The sequence below is a fragment of the Onychostoma macrolepis genome, chromosome 10, assembly GCF_012432095.1.
Source record: "Onychostoma macrolepis isolate SWU-2019 chromosome 10, ASM1243209v1, whole genome shotgun sequence".
Lineage (NCBI taxonomy): Eukaryota > Metazoa > Chordata > Actinopteri > Cypriniformes > Cyprinidae > Onychostoma > Onychostoma macrolepis.
The window spans coordinates 6,279,954-6,306,297 of record NC_081164.1 but is presented as its reverse complement, the minus strand read 5'-3'; the positions used below and the strand labels follow the sequence as shown (position 1 = coordinate 6,306,297).

The 26,344-nt window shown below is 34.8% G+C and overlaps 1 protein-coding gene across 7 annotated transcripts in view; it reads right to left on the bottom strand.

Annotated features, from left to right (window-relative positions):
- Positions 1–26,344, bottom strand: part of strbp (spermatid perinuclear RNA binding protein) — a 94,493-nt gene that overhangs the window by 49,233 nt on the left and 18,916 nt on the right. For all 7 annotated transcript variants that reach the window (XR_009272990.1, XM_058788329.1, XM_058788330.1 and 4 more), the window contains exon 2: positions 17,101–17,167. The gene's annotated coding sequence lies outside the window, so the exon portion shown is untranslated. The remainder of the gene's footprint in view (positions 1–17,100; positions 17,168–26,344) is intronic.

Below are 26,344 nucleotides of genomic sequence, written 5' to 3'. Positions count from 1 at the left end.
TCAAGTTTTTTTTATTTTTTTATTTTAAGTAACTATAACCACCATATTTTGACAGTATTTTTTTTTACTAATAACTACTCAAAACTCATAATTGGATGTTTCAACTTCTTTATTTTTCTAAAACAGATAACAAATCTAGTTAAATTTCACTTGAAAACTGAATATTTCCCCCCAAAAAACTGTTAAAATAGCATTTAATTGTGTTTAGTACTTACAATGCTAGCCTTAGCAAGACAAAGAAGTCAGACACATTTTTAATTAAAAAAAAACCCAAAAAACAATATCCATCATTAAACAAATTGAGATGCTAAGATATGGCAAAATACTTTTTTTACTTTCAGAAAATGTCTGAAAAGGAATTTTTGAAATGGTAATCTGAAATGCTCATAGTTGAAGAATAACCAAATCATTAATTTTGTTATAAATTGTCCTTTTAAGATGTTAATCAGATGTTCAAAAAATACGACCCTTAAAATCACAATTCATTGAAAACCAGCAGTTGTTCTATTTAAATGAATTAGTGGCAAAACTCATTAAAACGCATCAATCCACCTGAGACTTGAGACAACAGGGAGCTAGTAAAGAAAAACATTGTTTTCATCTAGCAAACAGAAGATAGAAAGAGATTTCAAGAGGGGAGTAGGTTACGATCATATCTTTGCCCCAGTGCTACTAATTACACACATTCATTTTCTTTTTCTTTCATTCTTCTCTGTGTTTTAAGGAAAGCTGTTAATTTCTTCTCTAGGGTAATCAAGAGACAGAAGCTGGTATTAAACGAAAGCGCCTTTCAATCAGAGCCTGGCTGATGTTTTCTACAAGTTTGCCATTTATTTATCATCCAGAGACTCCCAAAATCTCAAAATGAGCTTGTGTTCCCATTTTTGCTCTCTCATTACAAAAAACCCAACCAGATTCCTCTAAGGAAATCCATTCTGGCCTGCAGGCAAAAGGCACTGGCATGGCGGATGGCGTCTCATTAGTACGAGGTTGCCAGATCAGCGCCACACTTCTCTGCACACTGATTATTGGACGGCCACTTAATGAATCTTACACATGGCAAACCGCACCTGCTCCCACGGAAAAGACTCGGCCGTTGGTTAGGGTGTGTGCAATAAACAGATGTTTACAAACCATCAGTCTGGGAACTGCAACTCCGGGAAATGTTATGTTTAGGTTAGCGGTGGGTTATTCTTACAGCTATATATGGAGTTGTGTATTGACGCTTCTATGAGTTTAAGCACCACTGCACATGCAAATGTTTACTTCAGAGCCATTTTAACCTCTTTTACCAAATCTATTATTAGTGAACCCAACGCACCTTTATTTTAAGAGTGCGTTTACAGAAGGAAATACTGAATTTCTAAGTAAACCATACTTGTGTATTCGTCACTAGTGTGTTCTGCTGACTGAAATGCTGGTTGAGTGCTGTTTTACACTCAGACAGAGGCACACATGAAAGCACATGCACCGAAAGTCAAGGAAGCTCTTCTCATGAAGCTCGCTGAACTCTATCCAAAGTCGCAGGTTTCTAGATGTGGCTGCATAATTCATAATTGTGAGGCGTTTAATTTTAATTTCTGCAGTAGTGAAGTCAAGGTTCCAGCTCAAGTACATGTAAACAAATCATCCGACACATTGAGTTGAATGACAGCAGAGAGAAACAGCCATCACCGTTTCCTATTCTTATGTTCAACAATAACACGTTCTGAAAGGGAAAAAAAATAGACAGATGAAAGAGAAAAGTCTTTTGTTTTTTACCCATTTTAACCTGTAGTAAACATTAATTCAAAAGAGCTGTCACGGAATAACTCAGTGTGACATGAAGGGAAAAGTCAAGGATAAAGAAAAGAAAAGAAATAGTTGAAAATCAAGTGCCTTTTAGCTCTTAGAAATCTAATCTTTGTTTTCATGTTACATATGGCTTTTAAAAATAACTAAAAAATTTATAACCAAGTAAACAGTTTAGAATATTTATTTACAATATTTACAATTATATAATATTTAACATTTTTACACCATGAATGCCCACATTTATAATGCAATTATAATTTATTTATTATAATTTATAATGTAATTATTTTCAAAATTGTGTTTTAATATATAGGTTAAAAAAAATTAAATAAAAAGGTATAAACTATATTCACAATGTCATGAATTATGAATTTTTTTTTAAAATGGAGTCTCTTATGCTCATCAAGGCTGTATTTATTTGATCAAAAATACAGAAAAAAAACAGTAATATTGTGAAATATTATTGTAATTTCTAATATTGGTTTCCTATTTTAATATACTTTAAAATATATTTTATTTCTGTGATGCCACAATATTTTTATTTTTTAATCAGCCATTACTCCAGTCTTTGGGTCACATTCAGAAGTCATTCTAATATACTGATTTATAATCAGTGTTGAAACTGTTGTGCTGCTTAATTTATTTATTTTTTAATGGAACCTGTGATACTTTTTTCTTAAAAAGTTAAAAAGAACAGCATTTATTAAAAATAGAAATCTTTACTAACAATATGTCTTTACTATCACTTTTTATCCATTTAACACATCCTTGCTGAATAAAAGTACTAATTTCTTTAAAAAAATAAAATAAAATAAAAATTACTGACCCAAACTTTTGAATAGTAGTGTATATTGTAACACAACATTTCTATTTTGAATAAACACTATACTAAGAATCCTGAAAAAAGTATCACAGGGCCCAAAAATTATTAAGCAGCGCAACTGTTTTCAACATTGATAATAAATCAGCATATTAGAGTGATTTCTGAAGGATCATGTTACACAGACTGGAGTAATGATGCTGAAAATTAAAGCTACACAGGAATAAATTATATTTTAAAGTATATTAAAATAGAAAACTTATTTTAAATTGCAATAACATTTCATAAAATTACACAATTTCACAAATTTATTTATTTAGCTTTATAAGAAATACGATTATTAATTCATAAGGATTTGTTAAATTAAACAAAAACGCCAAGAGAGGAAACTTTTCAATCCAGAATTGAAGAGAAAAATAATGACATTTTAAAACAAGTTATGTGTATGAGCAAGTCTTTTAAATCAGTCAAACAGAACAAAGACACCTTGAAAATTGAGGCACATCTCAGAAATACAGCCCCCTGAAGTGAACAAATACTTTCCTTCCAACTCTTCTAAGCACAACAAGGCAACAGGATTCTTGAAATAAATTGTATACAAAACTACAGCACATCTTTTTTAACCTTTCACCTGTTATTCTCAGGGTGTGAACACTTAAAAGTCAATTAGAAAATCTAACATGCTTCAAAACACTCCTACAGCAGCCCGCTGTAGAGGTCAATTTAGCCAACAAAAAAAAAAATAAATAAATAAAAAAATTCATGATGAACAGAAGATGCATAAATCTCTTAACAACCTGCTCCATTCAAAGCAAGCAGAAAAACACTAAAGGTGCCAGTATAACTGCTTACGATAAACACAATGCAAACCCAAAAATGATGTCCATTTACTGATAACATCATCTTCAATGCGGACTTGTCTTCCTGGAATCTGGAGGTGTGTCTTGATTAAAAAATGGCTTGTGTTGAAGTGGCAATGCGAGAGAAAGTGCAGCTTCACGCATTTGTTGATCTGGCAGCGAAGAAAAACGCTGAACACGCTATAGGGAGAATGGATGCCATCAATAAACAAATAACTACATTGTCAATATTTAAGATGGAGAGGTGCTTCCTGCTGACTTTAGGTCGACCCTGTAGGGACAATAATGAGAGGGAGAGGAGGATAACAAGGATAGAGAGATTACAAAGTATAACTTAAAACTAGCGTGTAACTTCCTGTTGTCATCCGCAATCTCTCACTTAGAGTCACTTTTCCCTCATATAATTCTCATTTGTCTTACTTCTACTGACGGCCTAATGTGACGCTGACTAACAGATGCGCAGCAGACGCAAAGATCCATCAGAGCAAACGCTTCCCAAACAAAACTCAATATTATACTGACAGCATTAAGCTGCCGTGTCATTTTTCAATACTTCCATCTAACATGTTTGTCATTCATTCTGATGTGGCTAATGGAAGAGAAATGACACACTTTATCTTTAACAAAAAAACACAATCAATATTACGTTCAAATGAAACTATTCAACTTCTTAATAAAAGCTTCACTACACACATTGGCTTGGGTTAAAGGTTTAGACATTAGTGTGGGCATAAACCTGATCTACAGTATTGGCTGACTCGTTTGTCTTGAGAGGACATTTCAAACGAGGAATGGCAAAATGGCCTGGATTTATTAAATGAGATGCAGCAAACTGATTCCCTCTTTGATGTCGCTTGAGGACTTCAAAACACACACACACACACACACGTTCAAATGCCCACACACACTCTTCCAAACAGCGTATTATTCTAAAAACCTAAACTGCACAAACACACGCTACAAATGCAAAAAGCAATCAATTGTTGTGGTATTAAAACTACAGTGAGTCTGAGCATGTATTAATTTAATGGCTGGTAAAGCAGTTGCTCTGAAATAAACCCACAAACTCAGACAGAGAATATCTTTGAACTCAAGAGATTATGGCCGCTTTTCATATAATCTTATGCACTTTTTTATGTTTTAGGTTTCGATAAAGTAACCAATGCCGAATTGGCAAATATTTTCCCGGACAGGAGCGCTGCCTGCAACCGTTGCAAACAGTCACCTGCCAATCATCTGCATATGTTTTGGACATGTCCGAAGCTGGTAACCTTTTGGTCCTATGTATTTGAGACGCTTAAAGAAGCTCTTAATATTAACATGCATATATACATACATATATATATGCACATACACTACAATAAAAACATTCATGCCAATCTATGCAATATTTGTTTACAAAGTCTTAAACGGAAATCGCACATTTTGTTTCTAAGTTCTGTGTTACTATCTTCTCTGTACGGTGTGTGTGTAATAAGTTTTTTGCATAAATGACATGAACAAAAAAGACAATCACGTGTCAAAATAATTTTGACTGTCCGGATCACAAGCACAAAAACACTTCAGGAGTTTCTCAAAGGCTGGACTTACAGTGTTACAGTGACACATGAAAGACTTCTACAGACTTCCCAGGATGCTTTGAGCCTCCAGCAGCTTCAGTACCACTGTGAAAGTGCTAAAAATACAGCTGCCCATGTTACAAAACAAGAGCTTAAAGTGAAAGCCATTTAGAGTGGATTAGATCTCTGGAGAAGTGTTAATGGACAAAGAGAGGAAACACATACAAGACTTGTTTAGCACTTACAGTTAAGATACAGTATTGATGAAAACTTTAATAAAGGAAGGATGTACAAAAAAATGAAAAGGAAACAGAGCAGGGCAGGGGGAAAGTCAATGAAGTGAATAGATGCAGGAAAGAGACTGAGAAAATGATTGGAAACACCGCTGGACAAGAAAGAAAAGCAGATGATGGAAATATTAATGTGTGTGTGTGTTCACACAGGCGGAGCAAGAGTGTGTGCGAGCGTGCAAATTCAAACTGCTCAACACTTTGTACCCCGCTGATAAATCAAAGAGGCTCTTGACTAGAACTGAGCTGAGACAACAGTTAAACAGCACAGCGGTCAACCCAAAATCATCATCTTCCTGTTTCCTTCAGACAGATTTCAAAGACATGATACATCACAGCTCACACACTCTGCAGGTACACTATAAGAGACCATACTTGTAGTATTTTATCTCATTCCATGAAGTCTTCATACAAAAATCAAAGTTTCCTTGACTAACAGTCATATTTTAGTTTTACATGACTATTTTTCACCCTCTAAACACACCTGGAATTAGGCCTAAACCTATTGTTTTTGGTACTATACCTTTAAGATACCGTCTGTTATGATGGCTACCCTATTATAAGTAAAATGATTGACACCGGAGCAAATACCAAATAGGTGTTAATGCAAACAATTTCTCACTAAATATTTTAAACAAACCCTTCAGTCCAATTCGTGAAATGATTTCGTTGTTTTGCTAAAAAGAACAATTTGTCCCCAAATCCGAAATTACTACAAGATGCCTGTTATCTGCTTACACACTGGATTTATAAAAAAATAAACTTTTATTCCTCAGACTTCCGAGTGCATAAACATTCAAGATTGTAGAGAAGTGCTTAAAAGTACCTCTTAAAATTAGAAAGAAAGACAGAAAGACAGACAGATAGATAGATAGATAGATATGGAAAACAGTTGAAAATACAATTTGCAATTTCTTTTGAAAATATTCCAGAATATGCTTCCTATATAACAATTTTGGGTTACACTTTATTTTAAGGTGTCCTTGTTACAGTGTAATTATACATTTAAGTACAGAGTCATATTAATTAACTACATGTTCTACTATATGGTTAGGGTTAAGATGAGGTTTTGGTTTAGGGATTGTTGCGTGCAGTTATGCATAATTTATTATTACTATAGTAAGTACATTTAACAAGGACATCATAAAATAGTGCTACTCAGTTTTGTATATTGTTAAACCTTTGGAGTTCATTGTAATTTATTAATACACTTCATGTTTCATTAAAAGAACGTAAACCTTTTTTCATTTATTCCTTCAAACTGACGTCCAGCGTTTCTGAAGCAAAACCAGCTGAGAATCACTGCATTAAATTTCTTTGATGGTCAGTCTTTTAAAAGAGCAAGAAAAATCCTGTTTCTAGGGCCCTAGGATTTCTGCGGATGGAATCCAGTCATAAAAATGGAATTCACTGTATAACGCGGAATGTCACGGAATTTGTCAAACTTTGGATGAATAAATCAAAAGTAGGTCATGACACTTCAATCAAATTGCGATATGGACTAGTATCCGTAAATATTAAGCTGCAAAAAGACTACTTAAATATGAATCCTGTATGTTCTGCGTGAACGAATGTTTACTACACACATACTGAAGCGTGTGACGCTCGCGGTGATTTCAGCGTCTGCCGTCTCACTAAATGAGGACAGAAATACATAAACAACATCTCCAGAACTGCTCCGAGAGTCACTTCATGAGCAGTTTACCGTTTAATTTGAGTAAAACTAGCGTCATATCATACACACACAGAAAAATAAAGGTAATGGCAACCCGTTAAAATAAAAGTTTGGTTTAACTTGAAGACATTGAGCCAGAAATATATTACTATTGTTCGACAGAATGTACCTACTACTACTACTACTACTACTGATAAATGAAATTGTTTTATTTGATATCCAGTAAAATTTACATACACAACAGAATTTCTGAGGAAAATTAAAAAAACATTTTATAAGGCTATTGTAAGAATAAATTTGAATAAATTAAGTTGTTTTTATGCATTCAAATAAGACATGCTAAAACAGAATTTGGTAACAATAAAACATATGGTGAGAAAAATAAAATAGGGCCTGTGAAATTATGTAAGTTTCATGATCTTAATTAGTTAGACATGCTTTGATTAATAAAATTCAATTTAACCATTAAAAAGGAGACCAGAAAAATTAAAACAGGGGGGAAAAAACAGAATCCAGAAAAATTTAACTGGGAAAAAATAAAAATGGATTTCATAGGGCCCTACGTTTCCCATCATTTGACCCTTTGAAAGGACCCTTATATAACAGCACACAGGTCACATCGCTCTCTCACTCCTCTCTCTGCGCTTCAGCTTCACACACTGACGCACGGAGCGGATCGGTGCGTCAGCTCTCCGTTAGAGTCGCGTCCAACCTTGGGCCGCCGTTGCTCAGTATCACGGGCACCATCTGTTCATACTGCAATCAACCCAGCGGGCCGCCCCCTGCCGCTCCATCCTGTGCCAGCTGAGGAACCGCTCCTGCGAGGTGTGTTTGTGAAAGCGGCGAGACAGTTTATGCAGAAAGAGGAATTTAGAACAAGTGTGGCTAAGCCGAAAGAGGAAAAACAGAGCGTGTTTGTGCACCTCAGAGCCAAGTCGAGGCGGATCAGTGAATCCATTCATTCCGGGTCAATTTAGGCATGTTACTCAACAACACCAATTCATTAGCGCGATCCCTCACCGTCTCGCTCAGAATAACCCACCCCCTCCGCTATCCAGCGCTAACCACGACCCACAATGCACTGGTACAAGCAGTCTACGGTCAATCAGACGGAGCGATGTTGTAAATATTTCAGCGGCCGTCTCTCTCTCAAATATCCGTTTACTCCCTGCGTCTCTTTGGATTCCGAGCATGAATTTTTCACTAATTCGGCAGTCGGAGCGGCCTGGTTTTCAGAGCCCATCTGAAGTCGGATGGCGTTAGAAAGAAAGGAATGAAAAGAGCGTTTGGTTATCAAACAAAGGAAGCGGGTTTATTCTGACGCCCACACGTGCGCTTTCACAGGCGGCCCTGACCTCGGGTGCGCGGCTCGTATGCTCCCAATAAATCAGCCTCATTAGACGCGGGGAATTCGTGCCGGGCCTCGAGGCTGAATGGGTGTAAAGAGCTCGCCGTACCACAGGAAGCAGGAGGAATCTGATGCCAGATTAGGAACTAAACATCGTTTTTCTGATATTTTTCCCTTCTGTTTTCAGAGCCGTCTGCACTTGTGAATGGATCTTGAAGGGGAGTGAAAGAGTAGAAAGTAAAAAGGTCATTGAGGTCATGGCTGTGAGTTTGCACTTCCTGTCTGCCTCCATGTTCAGAATAAAATCCTTCTGCACAGTATACACTGTATACACTATAAAAGCTTTCTGCACAGTATACACTGAATAATGCCACCCTTTTTTAATAGCATGTGAATGTGTAATTCTGTAGGGACCAGAGATATATTAAATATTCATGATATATTCACAATGATTTTACTGTGAATACTGCAATTATTTTATCGCACTTTTAATTTGGAAATGAACACCTAGAAGCATGTAATTTGACGTGTTCTCGTCTCTGAATATTATTTAATTAATTTCTGTGAATCAGTTCAAAACGTACAGTGGGGCAAAAAAGTATTTAGTCAGCCACCAATTGTGCAAGTTCTCCCACTAAAAAAGATGAGAGAGGCCTGTAATTTTCATCATAGGTATACCTCAACTATGAGAGACAAAATGAGAAAAAAAAAAATCCAGAAAATCACACTGTAGGATTTTTAAAGAATTAATTGGTAAATTCCTCGGTAAAATAAGTATTTGGTCACCTACAAACAAGCAAGATTTCTGGCTCTCACAGACCTGTAACTTCTTTAAGAGGCTCCTCTGTCCTCCACGCGTTACCTGTATTAATGGCATCTGTTTGAACTCGTTATCAGTATAAAAGACACCTGTCCACAACCTCAAACAGTCCAACTCCAAACTCCACCATGGCCAAGACCAAAGAGCTGTCAAAGGACACCAGAAACAAAATTGTAGACCTGCACCAGGCTGGGAAGACTGAATCTGCAATAGGTAAGCAGCTTGGTGTGAAGAAATCAACTGTGGGAGCAATTATTAGAAAATGGAAGACATACAAAACCACTGATAATCTCCCTCAATCTGGGGCTCCACGCAAGATCTCACCCCGTGGGGTCAAAATGATCACAAGAACTGTGAGCAAAAATCCCAGAACCACACGGGGGACCTAGTGAATGACCTGCAGAGAGCTGGGACCAAAGTAACAAAGGCTACCATCAGTAACACACTGCGCCGCCAGGGACTCAAATCCTGCAGTGCTAGACGTGTCCCCCTGCTTAAGCCAGTACATGTCCGGCCCGTCTGAAGTTTGCTAGAGAGCATTTGGATGATCCAGAAGAGGATTGGGAGAATGTCATATGGTCAGATGAAACCAAAATAGAACTTTTTGGTAAAAACTCAACTTGTCGTGTTTGGAGGAGAAAGAATGATGAGTTGCATCCAAAGAACACCATACCTACTGTGAAGCATGGGGGTGGAAACATCATGCTTTGGGGCTGTTTTTCTGCAAAGGGACCAGGACGACTGATCCGTGTAAACGAAAGAATGAATGGGGCCATGTATCGTGAGATTTTGAGTGAAAACCTCCTTCCATCAGAAGATGAAACGTGGCTGGGTCTTTCAGCATGACAATGATCCCAAACACACCGCCCGGGCAACGAAGGAGTGGCTTCGTAAGAAGCATTTCAAGGTCCTGGAGTGGCCTAGCCAGTCTCCAGCTCTCAACCCCATCGAAAATCTTTGGAGTCCGTGTTGCCTAGCGACAGCCCCAAAACATTACTGCTCTAGAGGAGATCTGCATGGAGGAATGGGCCAAAATACCAGCAACAGTGTGTGAAAACCTTGTGAAGACTTACAGAAAACGTTTGACCTCTGTCATTGCCAACAAAGGGTATATAAAGTATTGAGATGAAATTTTGTTATTGACCAAATACTTATTTTCCACCATAATTTGCAAATAAATTATTTAAAAATCCTACAATGTGATTTTCTGGATTTTTTTCCTCATTTTGTCTCTCATAGTTGAGGTATACCTATGATGAAAATTACAGGCCTCTCTCATCTTTTTAAGTGGGAGAACTTGCACAATTGGTGGCTGAATAAATACTTTTTTGCCCCACTGTACATTTTACACTGATTCAATGATTTGAATATTTTTTCAATGTTTAAAGAAATCTATGCATTTTTTGTGTATTAAAATCTTTCAGTAAAAACAGATATTTCTGTTAATTACTATATTGTTTTAACCTTACAAAATAAATTTGCATAAAATTGCAAAAACAACCATATTTTTGTGAGACAATTGAACAGAAATAATGTTTGAAATAATGAAATAATTAAAAGTGTGTAAAATACAGTAGGAAAAAATATTAATTGATAGCATTTCAATTTTAGTGTTGTAAAAGTCTTCTTAAAGGCATATTTTCCACACAATCCATCACTAAATTAAACACATGAATGATGTTGTTTCATTTTTATTTATATGCACTAATACCACAATATGCAGTAACTATCAGCAATATTTACCTACACGTATTTTTCTCCTAAAAACATTTATGACAAAAATCATAAAGCAATGCTAAAAAATGATTTTGTCAAGAAAAACGTGGTAAGTATATTAAATGTTGTGTCTAGCGCTGGTAGTACGCCTTTACAAACGTAAGCTCATTCTTAGTTATGGAGGTGTGCAGCTCCTGGGAGGTTCAATGACAGTGTGAATGGAAAACAGATATGGGGCTTAAGAGCACTCTCTGTGTGTGTGTGTGTGTGTGTGTGTGTGTGTGTGTGTGAGAGAGAGAGAGAGAGAGAGAGAGGTGGTGAAAATCGGCTTGTCTCAGCAAAGTGCTGAATTCCTAGCAGAGTTCAGCGACCCCGGGGCCATCAGACGCAGCAGCGGACAGACAGGAGGATGTGTTCATCTCTGTGTGTAAGCTGCAGTTTTGACCCCTGACCCCATTTCCAGCGCACACCACTCTCCTCGTTACATATTCATCACCTCGCATCCTGTGTTTTAACTACATCGACTCAGAGCTGCAGCATGAATGCGTCCGACGGGTGGCTGCGTTGATCAGACCGTTTAGAGAGATTTTCTCAGTTCTCAGTCCATGTGTTTGCACGACGACTCGTTCCAGTTTTCTCTGCTATTTTGGCTTGATGCAATGTTTAATTTCATGAGGTTTTTTTTTTTCATTCAGAGCAATACATGTGGAATTCAATACCACAATTAATTAGAGAATGCATATCGTTTAATTCATTTAAGTATAATTTTAAGAAATTGTTTCTTCATAAATGAACAATGCGAACATTAATGTTACTTTATTTTGATAAGTTGCTTTTTATATTTACTTATACAATATTTTTATACTTTTTTTTCTATAATTTTGTATAATCTGTTGTTTAATTGTATTTTAGAGAGTTGTTCATTTTTGTAGTATTTTGTTGTTATTGTTCTTCTGTTTTAATTTTCCTTTCTCTAGTTTTTACACCTAATAACATCTGGCAAAGGGACTGCCAATGAAAACTAGCCTTCGGGCTAATTTGGGTACATTTACATAAATTACATTCATGAATGTTGATTAAATGTACATAGTCTCTTTTTTAAATTAATTAATTAATTAAATTAATGTTAATAAATTAATAAATCAATGTATGCAACATTTCACTGAATTAATTATTTTATTTACTTTAGATTTTTATTCCCATTATTTTATTTAATTATTGTTTGTTTACTTAGTTTTGCATTGTTCTTTATTTATTTCCACTTATAATTATTCATTGATATTTTTATTTATAATCTTTTCAGATGGTATTTTTAATATTTTTTCATCATTTAATTTCATTTTTTGATTACTTTCTTAGTTTCTCACCGTTCTTAATTCCATTCTTCAATATTTTTATTTTATTTTATTTTTATTTATAATCTTTGCTGCAGTTTTAAACATTTTCCTCATTTTATTTTTAATTTAATTATTGCTTTCTTCTATGGCTCTTTTCTTATTTCTATTTATTTGTTTGTTTGTTTGTTTATTCATTCATTCATTCGTTTATGTTTATAACTACTGGCCAAGCTAGTACACAAATACAACAATATTTTTTTCCCATTTATAATAATTTATCAGCATTTTTATTTTATTTTTTTAATTAGATATCATTTTTTTCTGTTCTTGCTGGCCTGACAAAAGAATGTGAATTTGTGTTCCCCCGAAAAGCCCCAGTTTGAACAGTAGTTATAAGATACTGAAACACTGAAAGAAAAAAAAAGACAGGAAGAGAGAGGGGAAAAAGAGAGAGATTGCACAACTAGATGGGCAAAAAAAAAGTGAGGCTCTGTGCCGGCTCATCCCACGGGAATTGTCGTCATGGCTACATCCTTCCAGCAGCAGCTCCCTGATTCCCAGAGAGCGACGAATGCAAGACAGGAGCAGCGAGAGAGAGAGCGAGAGAGAGAGAGAGAGAGAGAGAGAGAGAGAGAGAGAGAGAGAGAGAGAGAGAGAGAGAGAGAGAGACAGACAGACAGACAGATGGAGCGGCTCTTATTGCAGTGAGAGGCTGAGGATCGAGATGCTATATCACAGACAGAGGCACGTCTGACCGCTGACACAACAGCACAAAGAGATTAAAGACCACATGAAACCGCCTTGCATCGAATTCAACTTCCTTAATGCCATGCACTTGGTTTTGGTGTTGCATCTAAAATATACAGCGAGTTATGGTTAACAGTTGTAGTCAATGTTCTATAGATATAGTTGCGCATATGCTTATTCATCTAAGGAAGCGTGCATCTCTGGAGTATGAGTGTTTATCTGTATTCATCAGCAGCGGTCACTGACTCCTCAGTCCCAGCAGCAGACAGAGTTTTAATCAGAAATTCAAGCAGCTCTCTCTCTCTCTCTCATGTTTGTGTCTTCCACTGAACAGCCCTTTCAAGACAGACCTATTCAGCCCCGTCCACAAAACATCTGAAAATGATGAAAACAGGTATGAGGCGGGAATAACAAAGCCTGGCAGAGAACAAAGTCTACACAAAGAAATACAGTAGCGCAAACTCCTTCACAGGAAATGACAAAGAAAGAGAGAGGCTCCAAGGAACGGATGTCAGACGTCAGATGGCCATTTCTGATTAAATGCAGATTTGAGCAAACGTCACAAAAATGAGGATCCTTTAAACAGGAAAATGTGTGAATATACTACAGTATACTACTGCACATATAAATAAAATTAATTCTAACATAAGGTACTTCAACACTTGATCATCACTTAAAGTATAAAGTAGGGTCCCTGGTATATTATGACAATTTATATAAGGTAAAAACATTATTTGTTATTATTACAACAATAGACTCTTGTTTATTATTATTATGATTATATTTCTTAAATAATAATAATAATAATAATTTGTTATTACCAACCTTTATCTGTATTTATTATTATTATTATTATTATTATTATTATTATTATTATTAATAATGAAATGTATAATTGTTTCATTGCTATATTAAAATAACACTTTTGCTCTGTTTTTAAATGTTACTATAATAAAAACAATACATTAATGTTTTGTTTTATTATTATTATCATCATCATCACTATTATTTAAAAAGTCAATGTAGTTGTAATAATAATAATAATAATAAGAAGAATAATACATGTTACAACTACGTTGACTTTAAATAATAGTAATAATAATAATAATACTAATATTATAATAAAACAGTAATGTATAATTATTTTATTGCTATATTAAAATTTATTTAAAAATGCATGTGTTTTTAATACTTGTTAATTATTTCAGTTTTAATTTTTCATTTTAATATAGTAATAAAAATAAAACATTACTGTTTTGTTATATTATTATTATTATTATTATTATTATTATTGCTACAACGACTTTTAGAAATAATAATAATAAATACTTGTGTTAATTCTTTTAGTTTTACTATATTTTTAATATAGTGATACAAAAATACAATAGTTTTGTTATAATACTACTACTACTACTACTACTACTACAACAACATTGTAATAATAACTACTATTTGAATAATAATAATAATAATAATAATAATAATAAACAACATTTACCTCTTTGTTTTATTATTTATAATATAGTAATAAAATACATTACAGTTTTGTTATATTACTACTACTACTACTACTACACTGTAATAACTAGTATTAATACTAGTTTAATAATAATAATAATAATAATAATAAGTGAATCTGTAATAGAAATAAAGATCTTCAAGGAATTCAGCTTACTAAATTTACAAAGAGGTAATGAATATTTTAATTGATGACAAAGTGTGTGGAGAATAAACCAACGTTACTCTGTTACTACATGCAGGACTAACAATTAACGCTGAAATGTCAGATGTAGTGAAACTGCAGAGATAGAAGCGCGGGCTGCCAAAGTCATTGGATTCTCAAGGACACTGCGGCGAAAGAGAGTGTGTGTGTGTGTGTGTGTGTGTTTGATGGAGAGAGACGAGCGCGCAGGAATATGAGAGGCAGCCTGGGAATACACTCACGTGGATTGGCCACACCGTGAGCATGTGTGTCAGCGTGTGTGTGTGTCAGTGTGTGTCTCTGTGTGTGAGTGTATGGCTCTGAAGGCGGGGCTTGGCATCTGCTCCACCAAGCATCCTGGGGGAAGTAGAGTGATGATGGCAGGCTTTGGGCAAGAGAATCGCGTTAATTTATCTCTACGGCTAATGAATCGAGGGTTACAAGGCAGAAGAGTAAAGCAGATTCAAGCGGACACAAGTTGTTAGTAACTTGCTCACGCTTGTAGTTCAAACCAGCGGAGACTGATTAGCCACCATTTGAGCAGAAAGTCGGAGCGTTGGTCTGTAGAACAGCGACACACTCCATTACCCGAGCCGAGTCCGCTCTCAACATCCACTCCAGCGCACAGAGCCAGAGCGAGCCAGAACCAACAGGCCTAACACAATGTTTGATTGGTAAATTTCTGCCCAGGCCAAGACAAGATCAATGCCACCCAAAAGCATTACTTGGTTATTTTTTGCTCAAGGCCCTTCACTTCACAATCACAACTTAGTAGGTGTGATAAATTGGCCTTTCCTGTGTCAGTGGATGCTTGAGAATGAGCCATCCCTGTGTGATTACTTCACCAGTAGTCTGTGTTTGCTCTCCTATAGGATTCAGCTGTAGATGAGCGATGCTGAGACCCACATCTGTAACTCATCAGAACTGAACAATGGCCCGAAAACTCTTCTGGGAGGGATGCAACACAATCTGGTAGGGATGCAAGATTGTGATAATACAATAATATGGCTGCATTTTAAAAATAATTACAATAAATATAAATGAGAAAATAAAATCTTAAATGATGATGATGATGATGATGATGATTATAAAAATAAAATAAAAAATCACTACAAACAAAATAAATATTACTATTTTAATATTTCACTGCAAAATAAAATTGTGCATTTAAGAAAAAAATTAACATTATTGCTAAATAAAAATATAAAAATGATTACAAACTAAATTACTATTTTAGTATTTCACTGCACAATAAAATTGTGAACTTAAGAAAAACAACTATTATTATTACTAAAAATATTACTAGTTTAATATTTCACTGTAAAATATAATTTTAATTAATATAATATAAATGATCAAATTTAATACTTAATAACAATAGTACTATTGTAATATTTCACTGTAAAATAATATTTTATATAATAAAACTAATAATAATGATAAAAATATTAATAGTTTAATTTCACATTACAACTGTAAAATAATAATAATAATAATAATAATAATAATAATTTATGGCTGTCTTAACTTCTTTATTTTTCAAACATCAAACCACTGAACTTTTTGGAAAAAAAATATTGCAGGGAGCCCTTAAAGCTTCTTCTTTTCTTTTTCTTTTTTTAGATAAGCACTAGCCTACTCTTCAGAAGTTTGGGAAGTCATGTGTTACGTTTCAAAACGCACATTAAAGCGACCCAAACTCATCATGATCATGAGCTGCTCGCATGTAAGAAAGCAGTGCCACACTTCACTCTGAAAGACGCTGCAAGTTCCAAACCATGTGTGACTTTTTCTTCTGGGGAACATAAAAGATGAACTTCTGAAGAATGGTTTCTTCTGTCTTGATCTGTATATTAAACATCAATGAGATCCAAAAAATAGAATTGGTCACCATTTACTTTCATTGTACTGACAAAAAAAACAGTGAGGCATTTTTCTTTTTTCATTAATCTTTTTCAGTGAACTGTCCCTTTAAGCAACGCGAAGGCTCAAACACGCTCTCAGGAGTAAACCGTTCACGTTTAACTAAACATCTCCAAAGAGGTACACGGAAACAAGCATGTAAACCTACAATCATCCTCAATGTCCAATTGCATCCCAACGGCCATTTGGATTGTAAATGGTGTAAAACATGGCATTTCCCAATAACAATTATGTTTCATCAACAAACACCAGAGGCTGTGAGGGCAAATGCATTCTGACAAACTAAGACTCAACACTTGAACCGCGTCCAGACCACCCTGTACTAATTATTCCCAAAATAAGCAGTGGGGGAAGAGTTTCTGTGCTCCACACCCATAAAGCACGTACTCAAAATAAACCTGAGAGAACAAATCTGAGAATGGTGCGGTGGTCTGGAGGACTGCAGATTTATGAGCCTGACCCACTCAGGACGGCCTTGTTTGAGAGGTCAAGAGAGAGGGGTCACGTACCGTCAGCGCTCACGTTCTGCTCCTGTCTACACCTTCTCACCGAGCACAGATGCTGTCAGAACTGGACCTGTAGAAAGAGAAGAGCTTTTATTCAACCGCTCACTGAAGAAGAATAACACAAACACAGACAAGACACAAAAGTGCTGCATTCATGAAAATCTGTGCAATACATTGTCACAAATACATTTTGAAGTCTATCTCGGCATTATAAGTCACAGATAATAAACAAGGATTTCTGTTATAAGCAATTTAAAATGTTCAATCATAACTGGTAGAAAGTTGTTTATAAAGATAAAATAAAAGATTATATATGTAAAATTACACACACATACATACATACACATACACACACACAATAAGTTATACAGATAAAATGTATATACACATGTATAGAAATATTATATTAAAATATAATATACAAATAATATATTTTAATTTATATAAATATTTTATATATGAAAAAATACATAAGTTCATTTAAAGTTTATTTTTTATTTTTTTTCAAAAATGCTGTTTTTTTTCTAACTTTCTGTTCATCAAGGAATCCAAGGAATCACTTTCCTGTTTTCAACACTAATAATAAATCAGAAACATTTCTTGAGCAGCAAATCAAATGAATTCTGAAGGATCATGTGACACTGAAGACTGGAGTAATGATGCTGAAAATTCACAGAAATAAATTACATTTCACAATATATTCACATAGAAACGTTTTTTTAAATTGTAAAAATATTTTTTTCACAATATTGTTTTTATTCTAAATAAATGCATTATTATAAAATATTATTATTATTATTATAAATAAATGCAGCCTTGAGAAGCATAAGAGACTTTCAAAAACATTAAATATTACTGATCCCAAACATTTGAATGGCAAACTGTGTATTTATTTATTTGTCTGTCTGTCTGTGCAACAGTATTAGACGTTTCAATGCATGTTCAATGTTTTAATGTACTAAGCCACATGCCACACCACAAACCATTATCACACTAGAACATCCAGTTGAGGCTCTGGGCTGTGGTGTGAGAGAGTTAATAGCAGTGACAGTTTAATGCTCGCTGTGTTTGGATGCACAAGGTGGGCTGCTTTTCTCCATCACCTCAGCTCTCTGTGAATCACAGCTGATCCGGCCCAGTTCTACATCTACATCCTCGACGGGCTCCAGCGGGAGAACAACACCACCGCGCTCGCTTTATCTCACTGACCCGCCTCGGAGAGAGAAATACAGATAACAGGCGCAGTTCAGTATCACGCACCAGTCTACCGATGATCACTCAACTCCACGGCTGCGGGGGAGGAAATGACACGACCTCCCAGCTCTGTAAACAATAACCGCAGCCGTCATCATGAAATCACCATCCAGTGCTGCTGGTCACAGGGTAAATACATTTCCACTGGACCGCCACACACTGCACTGCTTCTCTATGATCCATATTTAGAGATGGAAGAAAAGATAAGCAGGAAAAACAAGAAAAGCAAGGTCCCTAACATGGCGCTGTAGTGCCATCACCTCAAAGAGTAATGGTTTCATTTTCAATTAAATCACGTGATGCAGAGAGTTGATGCGAATAACTGGCCATCAAAGCGAGACCACACAACATACGGCCTCTGGTGTTATAATAAAACAGCACTTGCAATGTGCAACACTTTACTGCTTTAATTCTCTAATCTCATTCAATCTCTCAGCAGCTGCCTTGTGTTTTTTTTTCCATGGAAATGTCCATCTTCTATGAATGTATGTAATGAACAAATGAAAGCTAGTGCTGTCATGATGAAGATATTTTGGCCAGCGATTATCATCAGGGGTTAATTTGGGAATTGCTATGTGGGGGGCTCTGTGATTTCAGGCTTTCGAGGGGCGCACGTGTATGCAAAGCCTACAAAATTGTTATATCAATTGACAAACTGTAAAATATTTCTTTTATTTAAAATAATATTATTTATAATAATAATAATAATAATGTTTATAGTTATTCAATCAACTCTTGAAAATTCCTTTAATTTTCCATATCAGAATATACTGCAGAAAAACATATTGCAGTCAGTTTTTTAGAAATCTTGAAGTCTCGTTCATGTCATTTTCTGTGCAAGCCTTTTAATTCATAGATTATAGAATTTAAAAGAAATGAAATGATTTTCTTTAAGGCTTTGAAAAATATTCCAGAGGGTCAGGTCAAATGATAGACACATCTAGAAAATACTAGGCTATTTAAAATATTAAAACCGTAAACAAAGACACTCATTTAAAAGCCCTTATCTGAAACAGCAACATGTGACTGGAATTTAAAGTGCTCAGTTATCACAGTCAAATAGCTGAGATAAGGTAATTACGTAATAATTTCAACTGGCCTGATGGAAGCGGTCAGCGAGCAGTTCCTGACAATGCATGAGTCAAGGATCAAGTGAGGAAAGTGACTATGAAAGCAGCTCTAGGTCATTCAGATCTACCCTTTATTAGTCCTGGATGCACAATGGATGAAAACAATCACTGTTAAACACCAGCTCTTTCCCTCCAATTCCAAAATTATAATTCAGTCTCTAGTGGGCACTCAACCGCTGTGTCTGAGCACTCTTGAAACTGACCGGCCGTGTGTTTCATGCTCCACCTCCGTCGATGGGCATCTTGCCAAGACTGAACTGGTAGTGGCGCAACTCTCCGTGTGCGCTTCAGTATCACTGCAGCACGCCTGATTGTGTGATGATAAATAAGGCGCTGAAAATTGTTTTTGCCAGGAGACGGGTGACAATGGGCCATCTCTAATCTATCCAATTGAAAAATTAATCTGCGTTCATGAGCCATGCAGCGACTTTTCATCCATGGACAGAAAATGGGGAGTATTTAGGTCACAAAGTCAAGAGTGGGAATAAAAAAAGGATAAGAGGAAAGCCAGGGAAATTAGGAAGCAAGGAGAAGAAAAATTAAAAACAAGGAATGCAATGAAGGAATAACAAAAAATAAGGAAACAAAAGAGACAAAAAAGGAACGAGAAAGAAAGATGTTATTCTAAAAAATTTTTAAGAATAACAGCAAAAAAGACAAATGGAGGAACATAAGAAAACAACAAAGAAGGAGGACAGGAAGGAAGCATAACAGACAGAAATCAAGAAAAAGTAAAGATGGAGGAACAGTTAGGAAGGAAGCATAAGAGAGAAAAAGTAGGAAAGGAAGGAAGGGAAAAGGGTTAATAAGAGAACTGGAAGGAAGCAAAAGAAATGGACAGGAAGGAAGCATCATAGACAGAAAAATAAGGAAGAGAAAAAAAGCTGGAAGTCAGACTTCAATATCATTAATATTACAATGAGCTGCAGAAGACCTAATGAGACACAAGAAATACAATGAAAACAGTGTTTATGACTAAATACTGTGAAGATATATGGAAGCACCACACAGTTGTTCTGGAAGACTGTATTGATGTGTTTCAACAACAAGTCCTAGTGCCACATTGATCAAGCTGCACTAAAATAGAGGCATTAGCAGAAGTGTGATCAATGCACAGAGCCTTAATTCAAACATCAATAATCACACTGTTACGTGAGCTGCTATCATACAAAGTGCTGCGCACTCAATTATCCAGCAAAGCAAATGTGAAGACAGAAGTGAATAATGGCTCCTTATGAAGATGAAGGCCATGGCAATTTATTTCAATTGCTTTCTGTCAAGATTATAAACTAATCAAGCTTTTTAAAAAACATAAAACAAAGAAATTAATAACAAAAAACAACTTCCTTGTCACCCTTTATGAATAAATAAACACTGTCAGTGTGCTACATTTCTGTCTAAATTAATTTGAAAATACTTCTTCATATTAATAAAAATGTAAATATAAAAATATATACAGAGTTTTAGAAAAAATTACAATCCTAAAAACAATAAAAATAAAGGAAATGTAAGGAATAAAGACAGGAAAAGAACAAGATAAAAAGCAAGCAAGAAAGGAAGAAAAAAGCATACAAGACTAAAAAAGAAATTAAAAACAAAACTAAACATTTTTGCTGCACTTTTATGAATAATTGTGAGAAAAACTACTAAAACTAGTATTTCAGTTATTTATCAACAAATAAAAAAAATCTAATTGTAACATTTATTGCATAAAATCATCATAACATGCTGTCAACAAGCTGCAGATTCCCTTCTAAATTAATTAAACACTCAATTACTAAAGAAATATAAACATATATACAGAGTATTAAAAAATAAAATCCTAAAAATACTTTTAAAAAAAAAAAGCTAAAAATGAAAGGAGACAGGAAAATGCATAAAAGAGAAAGAAAAAGAAATAAAGCAAAGTAAGGAAGCATAAAAGACCAAAAATAAATTAAAAAAACAAACACAGGCACATTTTTTCTTGTCCCACTTTATGAATAACTACATACAAAACCACAAAATCAACAAATATTTGGGTTGTTATAAACTATTATTTATTAACTATAAAATAAATTTAAATCAAAAAAAAAAATTAAAGTAACTAAATATTACATTTTTAATTATTAGCCTATTTAAAAAAAAAAAAAAAAAAAGTTAAAAAGTTAAAGTAAATAAAATTCTGAATATTATTCTAACATGCGTTTTTAACACAAGGACCCTGCTTGACTTAACTAGTCAAGCACCCTGCCCTGGATGCAGAACAGATTACGATATCCAATCATCTTTCCAAATAAAGTTTTGATAAGAAATAATCTCTGAAGGTATGAAAGCAATGCCAACATCTCCAGCACTCTGCTCAAAATGAGGTCTGTATATTTGTCACAATGAGGAGTGTTATTCCAGTGTCTAAATCCGTCTAACTCCACACATATGCAATGAGCCAAGTGGGATCGTCAGTAAAGAGGAGCGTGTGGTGATGATGGAAAGTGAAATTCAATTAGCGCTCTCAGAACAACGTCTCCCACACAGCGCTCCACTCTCAATGCTGGAGAAAAGGTCGCTTTCCAGATGAAGATAGCTCCACTGTGGGATACATGTCAAGCAGACGCTGTCTGTGCTAGAAATTTTAATTGGTAAAGGCCGATGTAATCTACAGACGCCTACGTGAGCTCCGCGATCAGATATCATATAAACGCCACCTTCTGCCATTCAGCCATAAAGCCCCGAATTATAAAACGGCACTGACGGAAAATCTAAACGATAGTCCTCTGACGGTTTTCCGGTTCATGACAGCATTTTGAGGACAAACTTGTTCCTTGTCAGATAACGTTCTTCCTGAAAAAAGGCCAACGCCCTTCTGAACGTGTTGTGTCAGAGCTTTGTATGAAAAATGATAACTTCTTCATTCCAAAGAATGAGTTTGAATGCCAATTGACAAACCAGGCATATCAAGAAGAAACTGCAGGCCGAACCCTAATTTTCTCTTGTCAGCAGCTGTAAAGGTCACGGATGCCATTATTATGAAGTACCAGTGGCCTTTAGCTTTCAGGAAATGCTGTCCCTTCAGCATTATTTAACATGTTTTATAGAGGAATTTAAAAGGACTTGCCATAAAATGTTGAAATAAAATAATTCAGCAGAAAATGTACATTTCCACAACACGTCTGTTAATTGTCCTTATTGCTTGAATTCAGTTAAAGCAGAAACAAAAGCATATCTATTGATATCAAATTAAAAGCAGTAATTATGGCAATATGAATCGCAGTGAAATCTGCTTGTGTCATGCGAATTGTATCTCAACGCAAAATAAAAAAAAAAAAAAAAAAAACTTAAGCTTCCTTAAAATAAGAAGGATTTCCTTTAATCAAAATATAATTGGTTTCTTTCTTTGGATTTGGAAATATGACCTGGACAAGTTTTGATGGGTTTTATGTTTTATGATTCCTCCATTAGTACAAAATCTGATTCAAAATCAAAGACTAGTAAACATTAACGCCAACAAAATTTTGGACACCCTACAACAGTGTTGCAAAGAACACAATCGCATATTCATTTTTGGCCAAGATTTGTTTCATTTCTGCCTTTTCAGAATTTTAATGGGTTTATAAATTCAACTGAACAGATTCTTTTCTGTGTTAATTCAAATGACCGTGAAAATCCATAAAGACTTCAGTGTGAACGGAGTGAGTGACTGCAGAGAGCCCTAATTAACAGTGCCAGGCTTAGACATCCAGATGTTCTCCTCAGAGAGTGAACGACTGCATCTGAACACAGACAGAGGGATAAGCACAGGGATAAAACATAAAAAGGATGAAAAAGAGAGTAAGGCCTAAACATACTCCATGCCAGCACATGAACAAAATCTCAAAATCCCTTCTGACTTTGGAAGGCAGCTCAGTTTTGTGTTCTTTTTTTTTTTTTTTTTTTGGAACGCAAATGTGCTGCATTTTCAAAGTGATGCAATGAAATTGACAACTAATAAATATTTGACCAAAACAGTAAATAAAAATGAATTTTCCAGAGAACTTTTGTCCCTGCCTAAAAATTTGGATTTTGATATTTTTTCTGGTCAAAGAAATAGATAAAGAAAGCCAAAACATTAAATGTCATGGACGTATATTTACAGAGTAATTTTGTAGAGTGGGGTCAAAATGACAATTTTCACCTGAGATTTGGAGCCAAATTACAGCAGGGTATAAAGGACTTTAGAAACCTGGCAGCACCATTATGTTATTTTTACACAGAGATCGGAAGGTCCATTAGTAAAATCGGTTGACTTTAGCAATCTTTTTTGCATTATAAGGTAACAGTTCAAAAATGGTAAAAAAGCTATTTTATTTTATTTATTTATTTTTTGCCTGCCTGCCTGTCTGTAATTCAAGAGGTATTAAAGATAACATTTGCTCATCAACCTTTGAATATGGGTAACAATTTGGACATGGAGCCGCATTGAAGCACCCATATCTCTGGAAATGAACATACCTAAAGAAATGTTTAATGAGGATTGTCTGAAAAACTAAATAAATGTTAAAACAAGAAATGAATCTTCTTTCCTTCTATTGACACAGTTGCATAAAACAGATCTGTCTGCATGCCATTTTCTTTTCAAAAGTTTGCATATGCTTGCAAGTCAAAGTATTCAAAATCTCAATACAATTTTAGGTTCTGGTTCTTAAAAGCAATAAAGTATCAGCTGTATGCAAAGTGGCCCACATTTGGTTTGGACCACTGAAAATGTGTAGTTACTCTTGGAGCCACACTGAGATCCCAATATCTCTGGAACTGAACCATACAGGGAAATAAAATGAAGATACCAATAAAAGAAGTGTTAAGAACCAAAATCTAAAAGACCTCTTTTTAATACTTTCTGAGTTACATGCATGCAAACTTTGGGGGAAAAAAAGAAAAGAAAAAAAAAAAAAACACTTGAAAAGCGCCTTTCCCCCATTTTTGAACTGACACCACTGGCTTATAATGCTACAAAGATTGCTTCCATCAACAGATTTTACTAACAGACCTACCAATCTCTTTGCAAATATAAAATAATGCTGCTGCCATCTTTCTATTATATCAGCACTTCAATATATTAATTTATATAAACATTATATCAGTTAATGAAATGTTTTTTACTTTAAATTTAAGCCAAATCTACCATATTTAGGCTAATTTATAGCTCTATAAAGTCATAGCAACCACAGCTTCCACTTTTTTTACTGTAAATTTCACAGATTATTTTTAGAGTGTACCTTTTTTAACACATCAATCATTAAAAAGCAGTGTTTCTAAACTGCATTTCTTGTGCTAAAAATAGCAGCGAGTTTCAGTGGTGTTGAAGCAAGGATTCAGTAGTCACATATGCACCTGCGCGTTCATTGTGGTTCGCCTACGAAAGGTCAGAGTCGTGCGGCTGACCTCTGATGTGAAAAGCTTGCTAACTCGCGAATGATGAAACCATTCTCCTCTGCCATTCAACAAATACAGCTTCTCACCAGGCTCCAAGCGCCTTCCATGAGACCAGACGCGTCCTGCAGAGATCTCGCGCAGAGCGTTCCAGCCCTGTTTGAGCAATAAGGCGGTAGTCTCCACTGCCAAAGCAGGATTGTTAGCCCCGACTCCCGCAGACAATGGCTTAGCAAAGCTATTATAGCAAAGAGCCAGATCTCTCCCTGCCCGAGAGGAAAATAATCCTCAACAGTCTGTTTTATCTGACAGATCGGGACTTTTGACCCTAGCTCAGCCACAACACTGTTTGAGTAGTATAGTAACGCTGGTTACTGAAGGTAGCAATTTGGTAAAGTGCGCCAAAAAGTTTTCACATGAAAATGGAGATTATCTGGCACAGGCGTCTGTAATAAAACCTCTTATCTTGCTGAACCATGTAACTGCCTTTGACTTTTAGTGTGGCAGCAGTATTCATTCATGATTTTTCCAGGGAAAATGGGAAGTGTGGGGATGACCAATCATTAAAATAATAATAAAAAAATATATAATTTTTTCCTGGAAAAATTATATATTTTTTATTTTTTTTTATATATACACTACATAATATGTAGTAGTATTGTTATTTTTTTTAATATAACGTCAATGCTTTTTAAAAAATAAAACATGAAAAGGTAAAACTTTATACTAAGATTCCATTTATTAACTATATTACGGTAATTATTATTAGGTATAGCAAAAACGTTGCAACATTATTAATACACTATTAAAAAAAAGTTGTCTCTGTTAATATTATTTAACAGACCCAAGTTAACATGAAGTAAAAAAGTATTTTTATTAACTAGTAATATTTATAAATCCTGTAACAAATGTATTGCTAATTTTTGGTAATGTTAGTTAATACATTAACTAACGTTAAATTAATGGGACCTTATTGTAAGGAGCTCCCCATTTTTACAACAGATTTTATTCATTAATGCATTATGTATTATGAACTAACAATGTACAATAATTAAGATATTATATAAATATACATCATTTATACAAATCCATTTACTGTATACTGTATAATTATTGTTAATTCAACTTTATGCATAAAACATTAATGTTCACATAAACATGAAATATTAAAAATGCCTAGTATATGAGATTAACATTAGCATAGATTAATATCTGCTACTAAATGCATGTAATAACTATTGTTCATTGTTAGAAACACAATGCATTACCGTAAATTTGATGTAAAACAATGTACAAAAGTTATTATATTGTTTTATTACATTATTTTAACTGTTCTGTTCAATAAAAACTCGATTTCTTGCGCTTGATATTTTATTTGAACCAATTATTATTGCCTCATTGCCATTATATGCATATTTTAAGTCATTTTAAAGTCTATTGTTCGCTTAGTTCTATTTTTATTACCACAATATATTATC